General features: G+C 32.0%; 1 protein-coding gene across 1 annotated transcript in view; it reads left to right on the forward strand.

Annotated features, from left to right (window-relative positions):
• The window catches only part of LOC143254256 (uncharacterized), a 31756-nt gene extending 16957 nt beyond the window's left edge, over window positions 1-14799 (forward strand). Inside the window, exon 2 of the mRNA XM_076509118.1 lies at window positions 14378-14799. The gene's annotated coding sequence lies outside the window, so the exon portion shown is untranslated. The remainder of the gene's footprint in view (window positions 1-14377) is intronic.
• The last annotated feature ends 2969 nt before the right edge of the window (window positions 14800-17768 follow it).

Consider the following 17768-nt stretch of genomic DNA (forward strand, 5'->3'; position numbering starts at 1 on the left):
CTTAAACCTTTACTAAACCATGCTGGCTTATTCTGCTCTGTTTCCTTATTTTTCTATATGGAATATGTATTTACTGTATACATATCAATTTTTCCCTAAATGCTTCCCACATCAGTTAAAGGTCACCTCCAAAATATTTAGTCCAGTATACAGAAGCCAGATCATGTCTGATTTCATCAAAATCTTATTAATTCCTGAAAATTGGGACCATGGTACTATGTTTCTTCAGTTCTACATTAGTAAACTACCAAACCTAATAGTACACTGGTCACTTGCACTTAACTATAACTCTATCATGTTCACATTAAATATTAATGTTAAATCTAATATTGTATTTGTTCTTGTAGGTTCCATAACCCATTGGTTATCTCAATCCCACAATGTATTCTTGGCAGTATCCATGTAAAAATAAAGCGATGGCCACTTTCCTTGATGTGTGTCTTTATTAATATTTTGTACTTATCAGTAAGCTCTTCATACCCATCTTCCTTACATAATTAGCCTCAACATGTACCACAAAATGTGTATTGATATTAGTATCCTCAACAGTCTCTCTGGTTATATCAGTTATATCCTGTACCCTAACTCATCCATTATTTTATTCCTATTTCTCCACATACCACTCTGTCTATATGACTAACGACAGAGTCACTTACAATTATAACTTCTCTGTTCTTTACACTATCATTCTTTGTGATCCCATCTGTTTCCCTTAACTCCTTCACCCTAATCACTACCAAGTGCTTAGAAGTGGTTACTTAATCTAAATCCAAGCCCATCCTTGTCCCTAAGTGCATTATTTTCCAATCTTTTAGCCCTATTTCCTTTCTTGGCTAAACTATGAAACATGGTAAAAATGATTATATCTTAAATAAAGAGGAAGGGTTGGAAAATAATATGGTATGTACATGACAGTCTTTTTTAATTATGTAAACTAAATAGTTACATGACTAATAGCTTTTTACATTTATATTTGTTGCACATTATAGAACAGTTTATCAGTCTTTCTATAAATATTTTAATTCTGTATTAAATAACATTTATCAACCTCCCACAGGCACAGTAGTATATTCGTAGACATATAATTCTGTAAACTAGGCTTCAATATCTGTGATAAGCAGAGCATAGGTAACCTCATGTGTGACTTTGTGTTTAATTACAAACAAAAGAAAACATTTATTGTTTGATTATTTTAAATATTTTAATAAGTTCCTTGAATTTAGACATTTAAATATTTTTCTGCTAATGTAGTTTTGCATGATGTAGCCATCAATAAAAATTCATTTTTGACCAACAGAGAAAAAGGGATTGATTAATCATGAATAAAGTTTTTATAGTAATGATAAATAAAATATTTGATTCTTAGTTTTAACAGGTCTTTTTAGTTTATTAATCTACATTTTCTTTAAATGAAATGTTTCAGTAACTGTGTATTTTTACAGTTACAGGAAAAACTTGATTTGTACATCAATGACCAAAAGATATTTCAATGTTAATTTTTATTTAATCATGATAATATACATTTGACTGCCCATGTGATGTTTATAAATTCTTTTAGTCTTATATTTATTGGAGAGGTCACTTTTATTTGTAAACTTCATGTGTAAAGACAATCATGTGGTTGTTGTTATTCTTTGTTTGGTTGTCCAATACTGAACAGAGTCAATCTTAGATGGGTCAGTGAATTCTCTGCAAATCCAAGGAAATCCACCTTTACACTATTTACAATATTTACCTCTTGGGATTCAGTTTACAGTTCTCTTTCCTCAACTGAACCAGAAATTTCCTTAACCATTCATAAAATTTATCGAATGTTTTACCATGTCATCTAAGAAGATAAATATGGCATTTCAGGCCATACAATATACCACGTAAATAATACTCAGACATACTATAGTTAATAGTTTATTTTATGCAAGTTACTTTAATTTCTTAAATACATTACTTGATTGAGAGATATAGTAATTTAACTTGCATCAGATAACTTTAGCATCTTTAACTTAGAGAAAAATCTATTGAGAGAACTTCAAACATTGAGACAGCCTCTACTTTCAGCCTAGAGAGCCCAAAAAGAACCAATATTTAATTCCAAACATGAGCTTCCAAGTAGTATGATACTTCATTGTTTAAATTGTGCAACTCAAACTTTCCAAGGACAAAAACAAAAATTCCTTGCAGATTGGTTGCATCTTAGAGTAAATTGTCCACTGACTCACTTGTACCACTAAATGATTCCTTGTCAGTTTGTATAAAAAAATAAAAACTGTTACATATTACACTGACAGTTTATTACTAGTTTCATTTATAAAGTACAAAAAGAATGTCTATGATGTACTCACAAATCTGTAGATAGCATTTTTCCAGAGTATAAAATATGCACTTCCAATATTCACACACTTCAAAACAAAATTTCTCACTTCTATAACATCTGTTTAAAATAACAGAACTAGTTATTATATTAACATATATGCTTCCTCACTAAAGTATTTGTTTAAAATGTTATTCCCCAACCTACAGCATTATTGAATATTGCCTACTAGAGGTAATATCCTTTTGCAGTTTTTTACATATTTACTGTTTGTCTTGATACAAATTAATGGCATTCTAAAAGTCATTAAAGTTGGAAACCAGAAGTGGCAAAGATTACCATCTTCCATGAGAAGAAAGGGGTGATACACTGGGTAGCCTGGTCAAATGAAACATTAGAAACAGAGTTATGGGTGTCTGCAATTCTCTATTTTGAAAAGCATAGAAGTGAACAAGTGTGTATTGAAACATCACAGCAGGAAGATGATGACCACCCAAGAAAGACACAGCTAGGTTGTGCAGATAATGTGCAACAAATTTATTGAAATTTGTCCACAAACCAGCCTAAACGACCTCTTCCAAAATATAGCAGCTTTGACCAGCTAATGATATAATAAGATGATAGAGGTGGTACAAAGAAACATTACGTAGTGAGACACTGTCCATGCTCACATAACATTATGCCAGTTGTATGAGTTTACAAGCTCAACCAGTCAGTGTAATACATGAAAGATCACGCGAATCAGGGAAATTCCATGGAATAAACAGACAGGAATGATAACCATGAAAAGAGGCAGCACGTGCCATATAATATATCTAGGGAACAATTCGAACAAAGTATTTTTTTGATAAACCAGTATGGGAGTTGGCGTATGTTCAACAAAAGAAAGCTCGATCTAGATAAAGGATAACACATGAAGAATGGTACAAGATGTGGGAAACATTAATGATAAGTAAAATGGCAATGACTACATGCTAGAAATGGGAAGATATAGATATTAAGAGAAAGACAATACAAGGAACATGTTGGAATGGGTTCAATGGGAGAAGTGGGTACACTATCTTTCAAACGACTTTTGCAAAACCGAAGTATGATATATTGTGTGCTGGACAAACTTTGAAATATTTTACGTTTCTTTCCAAGACATTATAAAATTCTCTGTTCAACTCGATAACTATCCTTCATACGATGTTTTGTCAACCTGACAACTAGTAAATCGCTTCGCTGATCAGGTAACGTTTTGTCATACTGAACTGGTAAATTGTTTTGCTGAACAATTTTTAATATTTAATAAACATCTGTTAATCTATGTTTATTAAATGTTAAACATACATAGTGATTTTCCTAACCCTTATGTTTCTTTAAAAAATTATACATTCATGGTACAAAAAACAAAATTTTAGAAATGTACAAATATGTCTAAACATGCATTTTTTAGCTTAAACTCCCCTAATATTCACAATAAAACAATGACAACTCGATAGAAGCAACTTTCTTAATTACAACATCATTAGAAAAGAGTATAATATTTGTTTCATACCATACTGCTTCAGACAAAATGCAAGTACAAACAAACCTTCCAAAGGCGTAATGCAAATGAAGAACTTATGACATCAGCATTAACCAGGACGTTTACAGTAGTTTCTGAATATATAACACGAGGCAGTTCGTTGTGGTTTCTCGTTCTGCACTTTTTGAGGTATTACGTGCTCGAAATTCTGGCTTTCTGTATATTGGCATCAATATCCAATAACTGTGACTTTATTTATAAATGAAAACAGAACTGTTATGGATTACGTTTTAATATTTTAATGTAAAGGTTTGCTAGAGAGAATCACGTTGCAATCTTGTCACTCCTAGGGTTTTCCTCAGAGTGTAAATTTGAACAGACGTGATGACCATGTAACGTCTCGAAATTTCTTAAGGATTTTGGTAGAAGTAGTACATTTCATATCCCACGTTATAGCTTGTACCCTGGGATTTTTTCAATTAGTGCAACGTTTTTTATTTACTATTACTTAATTTATTATTTTCGGCTTGTTTTTAGGTTGAAACAAACGAATATAATTAATCATATGTTTGGATTTGCTGTTTTTAACGCAGTTTTTCCTTTTGATTTTTTAGCTTAACTTTATTAGTATTTATTTTCTCTAAAATGTATATATATAAACAGAGTTTATTATTTATATATAACATTGTGAACAGAGACTCGAAACGTTGTTCGCTCTTCTAATGTTTTCAGTTTAATTAGTTAGTGTGCTAAAACGTTTTCGATCAATTACTGAATTATCACGCGTGTTAGTTCGTCAGGTTTGAGTTTTTGATGTAGATACGAGAGAAATTTTGACAAGTTAGCAATTATAGTTTTATCTATGAGTGGAAAGTACCTAGACTCACACTTTCACGTATACTGAACTGGTGGAGGAAGTCTCTCTTGTAGCTCTTCCTTCTCCCAAAAAATTTAAGGTTAAAACAGTCCCTTAGTTTGTAAAATTGTAATAACAAGTTTGGAGGAGAAGAAACGAATATCGCTGAAGTACAAATGAAAGCGTTTTACTTCTGTTAGTAGTTATATAACCTCACTGATCGATAGGCTTAACTGACAAATAAAACTAAACAGTCACTTGTTAAATTTACTCTTGTATCTACGGCACAAAACCAAAATTTGCTAACCAGCCTGCTACTCCAGAATCTGATCAACAACACAACACTGTACCAAACAAACAAACTGTCTGATTAAATCTGCTGTTTTATATTATCATTGCTAGGCACTTTCCAAACTTTTTATTAAAATATGAGACGCCAAAGTGTTCATCGCGTCTCCTCTATCTACAGGGTGGCCCGTGAGTCCCTACCCATCCAAACGTTATGTATATGTTATATTCAATTACGCATGTATTAAAAATTTGTTTTTTTTTTTCAGAGAAATATAGCCGATGTAAGCCCATGTTGAGGAAAATGTCTCACAGAACATGGCGTCGCATAATATTATGCAGCGAGAATGAGGGACAGCACACAGATACACTGGATACATAAGATATATAGATGGGTAGGGACTTACGGGCCACCCTGTACATACACAAGATACTTTTACGACGCACACGTAGAATAATGTAGTGCCTAACTCCTTTTAGCAAATAATGCGAAACTCAAACGTCTGAATTAAAATATTAAACACAGTTTACGAAACAATTTTAGATTTTGATAGCATAGCGTACTCTTAAGGTATCTCTTATTGAATTTAGTTATCGCAAACAATAAAACATGGCTTAGTTAATCATTTCGACATATTGAGACCATGGTTGAAGAGTTTATATTCAGCTATTTAACTCAGTAACATCACTTAATCAGATTATCAGGTAAAAAATAAATGTTGTTAAATATATATATTTTAGACTTTGTTGTACATTCAGCCTGAAAAATTTAATTTGAAACGTTTATGTTCGTTTGTGAATCTGTAGTTTTTTATTATATTTTTATGTTGAACAATAATTTAAGTTGAACATTAGGTTTCTTATATTGCTTTGACACACACAAATTTTCTCCGAGACTTTTGCGCCATCTGCAAGAGAATGATTAAATCTTGCTTCTTTACTCATACTCAAACTGCAATAGGCACATTGCTTGGGCTTTTCTTCTGCACCTCGAATAAAAAAATACTAGATGCAATAGTAAGAATACATGTTGTTTTGATGAGTTTCAATGGTTCGTTTCCGACGAAGAACATGTATTATCAGCGCAAGCGCCACATTTTTTTCACTTTTTTCTTCATGTTTTACCTACTAATATACATTTATGTCAGGACAAAACTGGAAACAACCAAAGATTTCAAACAGGACAAAAGACTCACCGTCTCTAAAATAAACAGTCCTTTAGTGGTAACGTCTATGTTCTGTCGTTCATGTCAAAACGTTTCTTGCTTTTCCTGTCCTTCTCATAAATAATACCAGAAATGGACCCTAGATATTGTAAATGCACAATACGTACAGTTCTATGGTTTGTTTTCATGTTTCAAATAGTGTTTCATAACATTAAAAGTGAATGCAATTCTAAGTAGAAAATTAAGTATATTAATAAACATTCCTACTACTTTCTTGGTGTCATCAGTTAAGTGTAAGAAAAACTTTACTCTCTCGTTTTAAGAAACAAATGTGATATTACTGTAGTAAGAATAATTCTGAAATATGATAATAGGAAGTGTATATTAGTAAGACTACAAATGTTTGTGTTCTTATTTGGGATTATCGAAAGTTTGGTATGATAAACCGTAACACACAAGTAGCGTGTGTAAGTTATACTTTTATCGACACTGCTTTCGCAACAGTATTGTAATGAAACACAAAGTAAGACGCCACGAATCGCGAGACTATAATGTTGTTTTGTAGTTTGATGTCAATTTTCGAATTTCAAAGCTATGTTCTACCCCTCCCCGAAACAAAAACAGAATTGTTTGTTTTTTAATTGTCATTCTATGACCCGATTCAAGTGTGCCAAGTTATTTTATTTTTAGGTCTGTATAGACTACAGACAACTAGTTGGTGTTTGTTTCCTTTCACAAAGCCACATTGGGGTATCTACTGAGTCCCTGAGAGACAGATGACTAAATCTTCTGGAAATGTGAGCACAAAATTATATAAATAAACGTGTACGTACGTTCATTGTTGTCGGGTGACCGTTATATTCAAGTTATTTGTCTTATTTATCTTAATTTTTTCTTTAGATTGAGTGTGTGTATTAATAATATTATTGATAACCCTAGATAAGTTATATTTCTGATGTTTGATAACTGTTTTCTTTGTTTTATTTAGTGCTTAGTAATTAAGGACATCCTTTTTACTTTAAGAATATGTGGATAAGCCGGTTCTGCTATGTTGTTTGACTAATAAAAAAACATATTAAATATTGACTATAAATGAAGATCTTCAGTGTTTTGAAATTACTAGATACACTAAGTATGAAATCAAGAGGCTGAACCTTGTCGTTAAAATTTGTAACACATGTGTGTATGTATATGCAGTTGGAATAAAAGGTTGAACATAATTTTGTTCATTGTCTGAAATCATACACTTCTAAAAATAAATGTGTAGTCTAATCCACCATTCAACTCGCTGCCTGTTACCGATTTTGAGGAAATCCACAGTTTCATGTGGTAAGAATGACAATTAAAATCATTCTACATATAACATGCAGTCCAACACTACAAGAAGCTTACTCCTGTTTTTCTTTTTCGATTTGCTCTTCTTCAGGGTTACAAGTGAGGGACAGAATTTCCTGAAACTGATATAACTCAGTGACGAGTGGAAAACTGAATGATAGAACGGAATTCATATTTATTTTAAGTATAGTACAAAGAATGTCTGCTGAACAGTTCAGAACAGATTATTAGCATTAGTACTTCTCTTCAAAACCTATATAAATATAGATTCATTGTGGTGAGGAAAAAGCAACTCAGAAAACAAAACACACCGTGTTGTGTCGCCCTCTCCCAGTGGCCCAGTGTTATTTCTCCGAACTTACAACGTTAGAAACCGGGTTTCGATACCCGTGGTGAGCAGAGCACAGTTATGACATCTTGTAGTTTATTTTTTCGTTGTTGTTATTATTTAACTTGCTAATACAAGGAATATATAATTCCAGTACCCTAAATTCGTGTCCATGAAAAAATATTAAGAGAAGGATTAGGATAAAGGATACTTCTCAGCTTGTAAGATTTTGATTTTTGAAATACATATTACGTCGTTTTTAAGTAGCAAGTAATTTTGTGAAGTTAAAGCGATAATTGCACAATATATTTTTCTTATATAACATCAGAAATAAATGTACTAAAATTTTAAAAATAGTACTTACTGCAACATTTATTCGATATAAAGATTACAATTTCTATATAAATATACATTGATTATACAGAAGTAAATTACTGAATAACAAGACAAACATCTTGATAAAATAGTCATCTAAATCTGTGGAGTTTGAAATGACTTAAAACTTAGTTTAAAGATAAATATAAAAATTATTTGTGAATGATGTGTATCGATGTTATATTATACTCAATTAAAGGTTTCACACATTTGCTTTGATATCGAAATTTCACCAAGTACATTCAAAGTCAATTATAATGTTTTGTGTTTTATTATTATTATCAGGAAGCAGTTGTTGTTTTAATTACTCAAAACAAGTTTCCTTTAAATTTTTCAAATTTGAAAACTGACATTTTTTTCTCTCCAATAATCTTTAACGTTAACTTGAAACTTCGGTTTACTTTACTTAGTTTACAGTAATAAGTTTTATTATTTAAATAATATTCTATTGTTATGTTTTGACTGCAACTGAGGAGAGCAGGTACACGATAAAATTATGAAAATTGTTTTCAGTAATTATGTATTTATATCAAATATAAGTATATTACAAACGACAAAATTCTCAAAACTCAAAAAGAAAGTTAAATTTAAGTTAACAATTAGATAAGTGATTTTAGAAGGTTGACTAAAAAGAGATATAAATTTATTATATTCTCTCACCAGTATACTTTCATCTCCTTTTTTCTAGAACTAAAAATTCTATTAATAAAACTAACGTCGTTAAAGAAAAGTGGTAGTCAAACAACGAATATCCTTGAAAAAACAAAACAAAAACAAACAATAACCCAAATTGAAGAAATCACTAAGAATGCTTATCTGATAAATATCTTAAAGCCCCAGAATCTAAAACCTTGGGAAAAATGTATCTACAAACTGTAAAACATATAAAAACTAATATATACACGTTTTTCCCCAAGTGCATGCACCATCCAAGTGACCAAAAAAAGAGTCATATCCCTTGATTATCCACTAAAACACATCACTGGTTCTATTCTATTAAAACAGTTCGTGCTGCAGTAATTTATTGTAAAGAAAAAACATTTGATGACTGTGGTGACTCAAGCTGTCCCATAAATAAACAAAAGGGAAATTTATCAGATCCATAAAACACTTTGAAATTTGAAAAACTATGTAGTAGCTGAAAGAGTAGATAAACACACTTCTTCCTTTTATTTCCATATCGGTCCATCTGTTTCTAACATCAGGTCTTAAAACCATTATAAATTTAACCCTGGAAAGCATTTATCATACAATACAAATAAATAATGCAAGAAAAGAAACCGTGCAGAGTAAAGCTACTACAAAAGATCACAAAATAAACGAAACGTAAAACACTTTAACAAATCCTTAAACATTGATCGACTTTCAAAGTTAAACTCTTTAGCTGGGAATGAAAAAGACAAGCAATACCCTTTAATAAAAATCAAACATAACACAACAAAATTAAAATATAAAGAAAAAAGTTTTTGCACAAATATAAAAACTTTTTACTACAGAACTGAAAATGAAATAGATACATTCAGTTTACAACACACACACACATAATAAAATTCCCTGTTGAAGGAGCATGAAGTAGACAATGTGTCCCTTCACCTGTGGATGTTCCAGCAACGGGAATTTTCTAGTTAGGTTTTCCAACCAATTGACAGGTATGATAAGTTATATGAAACTGAGAAACATTTCTCCTAAGTTTTGGCCAAAGGAATGTATCATACTTTTGTCACATATCTTGTTGATACCTAGATGAGTTTGGGGAACTGCTAAAGTTGCTTCTATTTTTAAAGGGGTTAATAAATATTGCCTTGGAATTTTTTAGGTCAGCCTGCCTGAAAAATGTTTTCACACTGTAGTAATTGTTATTGTAAGAAATAGATTAAAAATAGTGTTTGTTCTGTCCCAGTCAATCTGATGATCTGTGGATTGAGGAAATTCCAGAAAATCCCTTATGCATTAGATGAAGAAAGTCATGTTAAAAGGGATAATAGGACCATTACTAACGTCTTTTGACAAGTATTAGTAATTATGATCGTTCCTTGTTTTCAATAAGTTATAAAGTCATTATGTACATAGTGAAATATTAATAAAGATTTAAGATTTGTCACTTAAGAGTATTTCATTACTTTCAACCAAATAAGCATGCCCACACTTTCAAAGTTTCTCATTCCAAATTACAGGAGAATATGTGAATTCCACACCTTGAAGTTTTTAAGCTACGGTGGGAAGATACACCTTATATTCAGTTTGCATTTCACAGTACTGGATAAAGTGTGGTTTCACACCAAAAGATGCTAAAAGGTTTTTTATTTTCCCTTTTCTTATTTTCATCTTTCGAAATTCAACTCAAATAAGTGGTTGATTCTAACAACGTAAAATGTATATTTTTTCTTTATGTTCATTGGCCTTAAGATTTTGGTCAGCAGTGTATATAGTGTTAGCTTACACCTCAATTAGCTTATCTTTTGTAGTACAGTCTTTTCCCCAAAGTTTTTCTTTACAAATCGCCCGAAGATTTTCAATAGGATTTAAGTCCGGAGAGTTTCCAGGCCAGTCCAGCACCTTTATTCGCGTTGTAGTCATAAAATTTTTCACAAGTTTCGATGTGTGGCACGGAGGCAGATCTTGCTGAAAAAGACCAAATCCATCTGGAAATTTCTTTTTTAATTCTGGAACGACTCTTCTCTGCAAAACTTTGATGTACTGTGGTCCTCGCATCATACCTTATACGATATGTGAGCCTCCAACACCATAGTAGCTAAAAAAGCCCCCAAAATATTCTTCAAAGGATGCTTTACGAAGTGATTGATGTGAGATTCTCGAAGTTTCTCACCTGGATATCTGCGAACATGCAGACTTCTTTGACCCTGTGCGAAGAAATGAGTCTCGTCACTGAATAACATCTTCCTCTATTGTTCTCGCGTCCAGTTCTTGTATTTGAGATCCCATTGATACCGTTGTTTCTTCATTGAGTTGGTAAGAAGTTGTTTTTTGACTGATCTCCTTCCCCTTGTAACGCAATTTTGAATGATGCAATAGTCCTCAAAATTTCGTCATATATCTCAAAAATAGAACGACCGTACTGCAAAACACAGCTAATAACGCCGTCTGTGGGGAAAAAATGACTATTAAAGGAAATCAGCGGGTCCAGCGAGCCTATACCGGCCGCCATGCTGAAAATATTGTAAAATGACCATTTGTTTCAATTAATTTGCACAAGGGTGTATACTCTCTTTCCTAAGACGTGCACAGCAATAGTCAATTGCAAACTCTCTCTTTGTTAACCTGAAGACGACCTATGAAGGTGTTGTTCTCTGCTTATCAGTAAAAGTGTTAATACCCATATCAGCCTTTCTGAGATACATTTTTATTTCAAGTGGATTTCTCGTCATCAAGCATTGGTTCTTCTGTGTAACAAATATGAGAAATATTCTTTCTATAATTTTAACAGGCTAAATCTACAGAAATCAAACTGAGACTATTAATGATCCTGATCTTGAGATATTACACCTCCACTGACAATGATTTCTGGCTTAACTTCTTGGTGAATCAAGCAAATCAAATACACCCAGCAAACACCTTCACGTTGTGGGCGATTGTATTCCTTGTAATATTATCATATGCTTTATACTTCTGTCCCTCCTCTCCCCCGCCAGTGGTACAGTGGGATGTCTGTGGATTTAGAACGCCAGAGAGCGGTATTCGATACACGTTGTGAGCAGATCACAGATAGTTCATTGTGTAGCTGTTAGGCTTAACTTTATGCAAACAAGCTTTATACCCTTTATAAAATTTTGTTTACTGTCAATATTATAGACCACTCAGTTATAACTTTCCTATCTTCCTGTTTCTTTATTAGTCTCAAAATCATATTTTTTTGTGAAAGATCTGTAGCATCCTTAAACTGAAGAAAACACCAATAATTTGGTGGATGACGTAAATTTTAAGTCTTCATGCTCAATTTTCCACGTCAATAATTCTGTGAAAAACGTTGTTTTTGTGTTTCCTTTTTAAGATTTTGAAACAATATATGTATTGATAAAACTTGTCATAAAGTTATAGAGTTTGATTTTTTAATCTATAATTTATACCGTTATAACTGTCTATCGATTGAAAAATCTATGAAAATTTGTAGTCTGTCGACTGACCTTCTATAGGAATGTTAGAGTAATATGCAATATAATTGATAGAGCAATGATATGATGATCACTCAATTATGCAAATTATTTGTCACAATCCGAGCAATACAAACCTTAGTTAAGTCAACCCTTCAATGTACTTCTGATCGTGTCTATGAAAAAAACAAATAAGCCAGACTGACATTCATCAGAATGTAAACATATGACCCTTATGATGTCCAAAAATAATAATATAAAATTATCGTAAACGAATCTGCAAAAATGTAAAAAAAAAATTCATTACATAAAAATAATCGTTCATTCTTCGCCCTACATAATCAAATAGCTTGTTATTGTCTCTTTCTTTAACTTTAAGTTTCCTTATATGTTAGTTGCCAACGGTGAAAGCAGTGAAACCTAAACTGTTTATAAGCCTGTCTCTCTGGCTTCTCCTTTTGACTGAGACTAATGGATAGTGAGCCTAATTCCTATACAAAAATAACAACTATACATATATATTAATTTAAGCTTCATAAAACATAAAAATATTAATAAGGAGTAAATATATTTGCAAAGTAAAAATCACTTTTGTGTCCCATTGCAGAAGTAGATAATGTTTGTTACATAATATTCCTAAACGTTGCAAAAGGAATTGACCAACATATGTAACACGCTATCTTTATATACATGGACTTGACCTTCAAGCTATAGTTATTTATTTATACCATAAAAATCTAAGAACAATACATGTGTGAATAGATACTTTCATCTACCGTTGTTTAAAAACAGGTAAATATAACTTTACAGTATTACTGGGCTCAGCGACAAGACTAAGGGCTAATAAATAGGGTTTCAATACTTGCGGTTTCAATACTCGTAATCTGAGGATCGCGGGTTCGCATCCCCGTCACGCCAAACATGCTCGCCCTTTAAGCCGTGGGGGTTTTATAATGTGACGGTCAATCCCACTATTCGTTGGTAAAAGAGTAGCCCAAAAGTTGGCGGTGGATGGTGCTGACTAGCTGCCTTCCCTCTAGTCTTACACTACTAAATTAGAGACGGCTAGCACAGATAGCCCTCGAGTAGTTTTATGCAAAATTCAAAAACAAACAAACAAGTGGTTCTCAAGGTTACGTTCCCCTGGGCTTCAAAACCTACAGTTGTAAGATATCCTTGGTGGATGGAAGAGCTAGCACTCATTTCGATTTGTCTTATTGCTTTGTGGTAAGTTACATTTTATCTTCCATTTCTATATAATTAAAGTATGTGGAACACAGAAATTGATCATATTAGGGTGAGAAAGCATCTGGCCTCAATACCAAATTATCTTCTAATTGAATAGTCGTGTTGGGTTGTCAGTTATAGCGCTCTTACATTTGAAAATTTCAAGTGTGTTTAGTGCCACTTTGGTAGTTAATTTGTGAAAACACAAACATGAACTTAGTAAAGCTTAACATGCTTGATTAACCTTACAAATAAGGTCAAAATAAGTTCTCAGTTATAGTTAATACTACTTGCCAAAATTTTTCTACATGATGATTTTACAAGTATTTTTGTAGATGTGTTTGCTTATGAAAAAAAACATAAAACAACTATTTAGAGTTAATCGTTATTAGAATTGTTTGCATCGAAATCTGGAAGAAAAAAATTTCGTTCTTATTTCTCATTTTGTTGTATATGATTATTATTTACATTCTTTCTTAAATGTTTCTATACGCAAACTGCTGTTAGAAACACCTGCCCTCATGTGAGATACTATATTCATGTATTTGCCTTCATACGAGATACTATGTTCATACATCTGATTTCAGACGAGGTATTAATTTCAGACCTCTACCTTCATATGAAGTATTATATAGATACATCTGCTTTCATGTGCAGTGCTATGTTTGATTCTTCGAAACAGCGTGCTTACAGAATCGATGGAATTATTGTTGCTTAAGCACAAGAGTGCTTTTATGTTAATATATTTAGCTACATTAAGTTTATAAATAAAGGAATAACCCATTATCCCTAGCTTATTCAATAGTAATGTATATTTTAGTGTTCTTGAAACTCGTGATTTTTTATTCATTATTATTTTTTTTATAACTGTATAGGGTTCTTTGTTGTTTTTGCAACGGGAATGAAAAAAGGATGGAAAGTCCTGAAAACCCACGTCATGGGATCGTGTGGAGTTTTAGCCGTTACGAAGCTAGAAGACCAGGCGCTTGGTGCTGAAAAGATTACCCATTGTGAATTAGATATTTTGGAAGTTATTTCAGTGATTCCTAAATGTGAGAAAGCTCCGATAAATAAGGTTTATAAAAGAGAAACTAATATGCTGTTAAAGCAAAAACAGATAGACTCAACCACCTTGCAGACGATAAATGAAAATTACCGAGAAGAAAGAAACACAAAAAGAAAAATGTACCCAAGTCTGCTTCAGGTTCTGGTGAAGATAAATCAAAAAAACGTGTTACGATAATTGTGAATGATGACAAACCTGAAGAGACATTAAAATCTGATTCACGGATAACGGTTCGTACACGTTTAAAGTTCTTCATCTTTAGAGTACTCAGTATTATACAGCATAAATAATAATTAAAATACAGTTAAATAATAATTAAACTTTCACTTCATATAAGTTTATTTATACCTACATATATATATGTATTGTACGGAACAATTAAAATATAATGGAATTAATAGTACATTGTTAATGTTAATGTAAAATTACTTTTATAAAATAATTACAACCATTCTCATATTGAATTTCTGTGAATATCTGACGTCTTATTATCTGTATTTAGTTCAAAATTCAATTAACTTCACATTCATCTAACGTTTACGATTAATATTTGGTAGAAGTGAAATGACATTTTTAGAGTTAAAAACATTTCACTTTAATGTAATGTATACTATGTCAAACTGTGTGAACAATATCATATCGATGTTACATGTTAAAACATCAGTGTTGTTAAAAGCCCGAGGCATCCACAACTACTGAAAAAGATACGTTCTGAGAATCCTTAATATTCAAAGTCATTTGAATACATGTGATTCTTCTTCCAAAAGATACCTATACATGTTCGATACTATTGAGGTCTGATAAGTCTGTACACTAGTTAAACTGGTTAATCACCTTTCATTCAATATTATTACATGTGGGAAGACAATTATCATCCATTCAGCTGAAGCCAGAACCAAACGTAACAATACATGATAGTGTAAGAGGTAGTTCCATTGTTATGTATAGCCTTAATGATATCTGGAAAACATAATGTCAGAGTGCCCGTTCGTGATTTTTCATTACCACACATACTTTCACTACTGATATTAAAGTGAGTTATTTTGTGTCTTACTATAACTATAATATACCTTTTGTTGTTAATATTACTAAGTATCTTGAGTTTTTAACTGTATGTACATTGAAATGACGATCTGTTGTAACTACGAACATATGATTCTGTTTTTAACAGTTATCACATAACTGTAGCGAATCGTTAGAAAACAGTAACCTACCTAAAATGTGGATTTTATTCTATTCAGCCCAGTACCAGCGTATTTGTACCATTTTGTTACAAGTGATTCCACCATATCTTGTTAATGACACTTTGATACATTTTACAATAGTGTTTGTTTTTATAGTCAGTCAACTTTCATTGGTCTGATAGACAGTTAGTGAAATATCCAGTTGTCTTCTTTTGGACTTTACTAAGATTACTGAATATTTTAAAATACTATAAACTCCGTGATTTACTCCAATGTTGCAACAACGATAACACAGTTTGAAAATTCTTTCTTTTTTATAACGTAAAGAAAATGACCAGTCATTTGTAGTTCAGATTACATAACTTTTCATGCTTAATTTATGTAACAATGAAAGGAAGAGAACAATGTACATTTATTTATAACAAAAGTTTTACCTTGTTTTAGCAAGTTAGTATTTGTGAACGTACAAAATATAAATGTAAAACAGTATTTAAAATTTTGTCTACTGTATATTACCATCCTCACTATTTGGAGCAATGCTTGAGATATATTTCGTAGTTTCGAGCAAACATTTATTAGATATCTGAAACCAATTTCATTACTTACAATTTGCATATAAACATTTATTTGGTTTTACTCATATTATAGTAAAATGATTGCTACATAAAGAATAATTATATATTTTTAAAATGTTTGTCAACCGATTTTTATTATTAAAACAATATTTTTCTCGATTGATGAGTGTTGCCCCACTAATTATGATTTACATCTTCAGACAGAAACTCCAGTTTCAAAAGAAATTAAAGTCGTTGAAGAATGTGTCCAGAGAAAGGTGTCAATCGACATTAGGCCTTGGTCTATTAGACTTGTCAACAATAATGATAAAATTATCACCGTAAGACTTGTCAGTAAACCGAAGCATTACCAGAGAAATGTTTTTTATTGTTATTGAAAACGCTGAAAGCCGAGACAAATTTATTATTACTAGAGTTCCGAAACCAACACCCATTTGTAAATTAAAACGTTGCCAAAACAAGCATAATTTTATTGAACATGAAACTAAAAAGAATAATCAAGTTAAACATGTTGACATCCCTCACAAGAGCTCCGAAACCGAAACCAAGCCCAAAAATTATATAACCTGTGAGCTGCTCACAAGCACACCATATTAAGAAGAATTACTTTACCTTATCTCATAAGTTACTATTTTGTACATTTTACTCACTGATATAAATAATAAATAAAACACACACATGAGAAACAAAAAATATGATATTACCTGGGTTTCTCTTTTTTGGTGTCAATTGTCATGAAACTTAAGCTCACTTTTTTTTGTACTAAAGGTATTGATAGTATCAATAATATTTTTATGTAATTAAATAATACAACTAAAAACACAAAATAATAATACACAGAAAACACTCTTCTATAAATAGGATATGGCCCGGCATGGCCAAGCGCGTTAAGGCGTGCGACTCGTAATCTTAGGGTCGCGGGTTCGCATCCCCGTCGCGCCAAACATGCTCGCCCTCCCAGCCGTGGGGGCGTTATAATGTGACGGTCAATCCCACTTTTCGTTGTTAAAAGAGTAGCCCAAGAGTTGGCGGTGGGTGGTGATGACTAGCTGCCTTCCCTCTAGTCTTACACTGCTAAATTAGGGACGGCTAGCGCAGATAGCCCTCGTGTAGCTTTGTGCGAAATTTAAAAACAAACAAACAAACAAAAATAAATATGATAAGTTTCTGTCTTTTTAACTATGTGATAATATCGTTAAAGAAATTAAACTAAGCTCTCTAATGTAATTAGTAATTTCCATCAGAAGAAATTTGAAACCAAATGATAAAATAGACAAAGCTGCGTAAAGAAAACAACAAACCAGATCACTTGATAGATTAAAACCTTAGTTTTCTATTGGGTATAAATAATATAGTGTAAAACACTAAAGATAACTATTAGCATTTGTGAAAGTTAGAATTACGAGAGGTGGGTCTTATTATCTATCAGGTCATCCTTTAA

The sequence above is a fragment of the Tachypleus tridentatus genome, chromosome 1 (genome assembly GCF_004210375.1).
Source record: "Tachypleus tridentatus isolate NWPU-2018 chromosome 1, ASM421037v1, whole genome shotgun sequence".
NCBI classification, from domain to species: domain Eukaryota; kingdom Metazoa; phylum Arthropoda; class Merostomata; order Xiphosura; family Limulidae; genus Tachypleus; species Tachypleus tridentatus.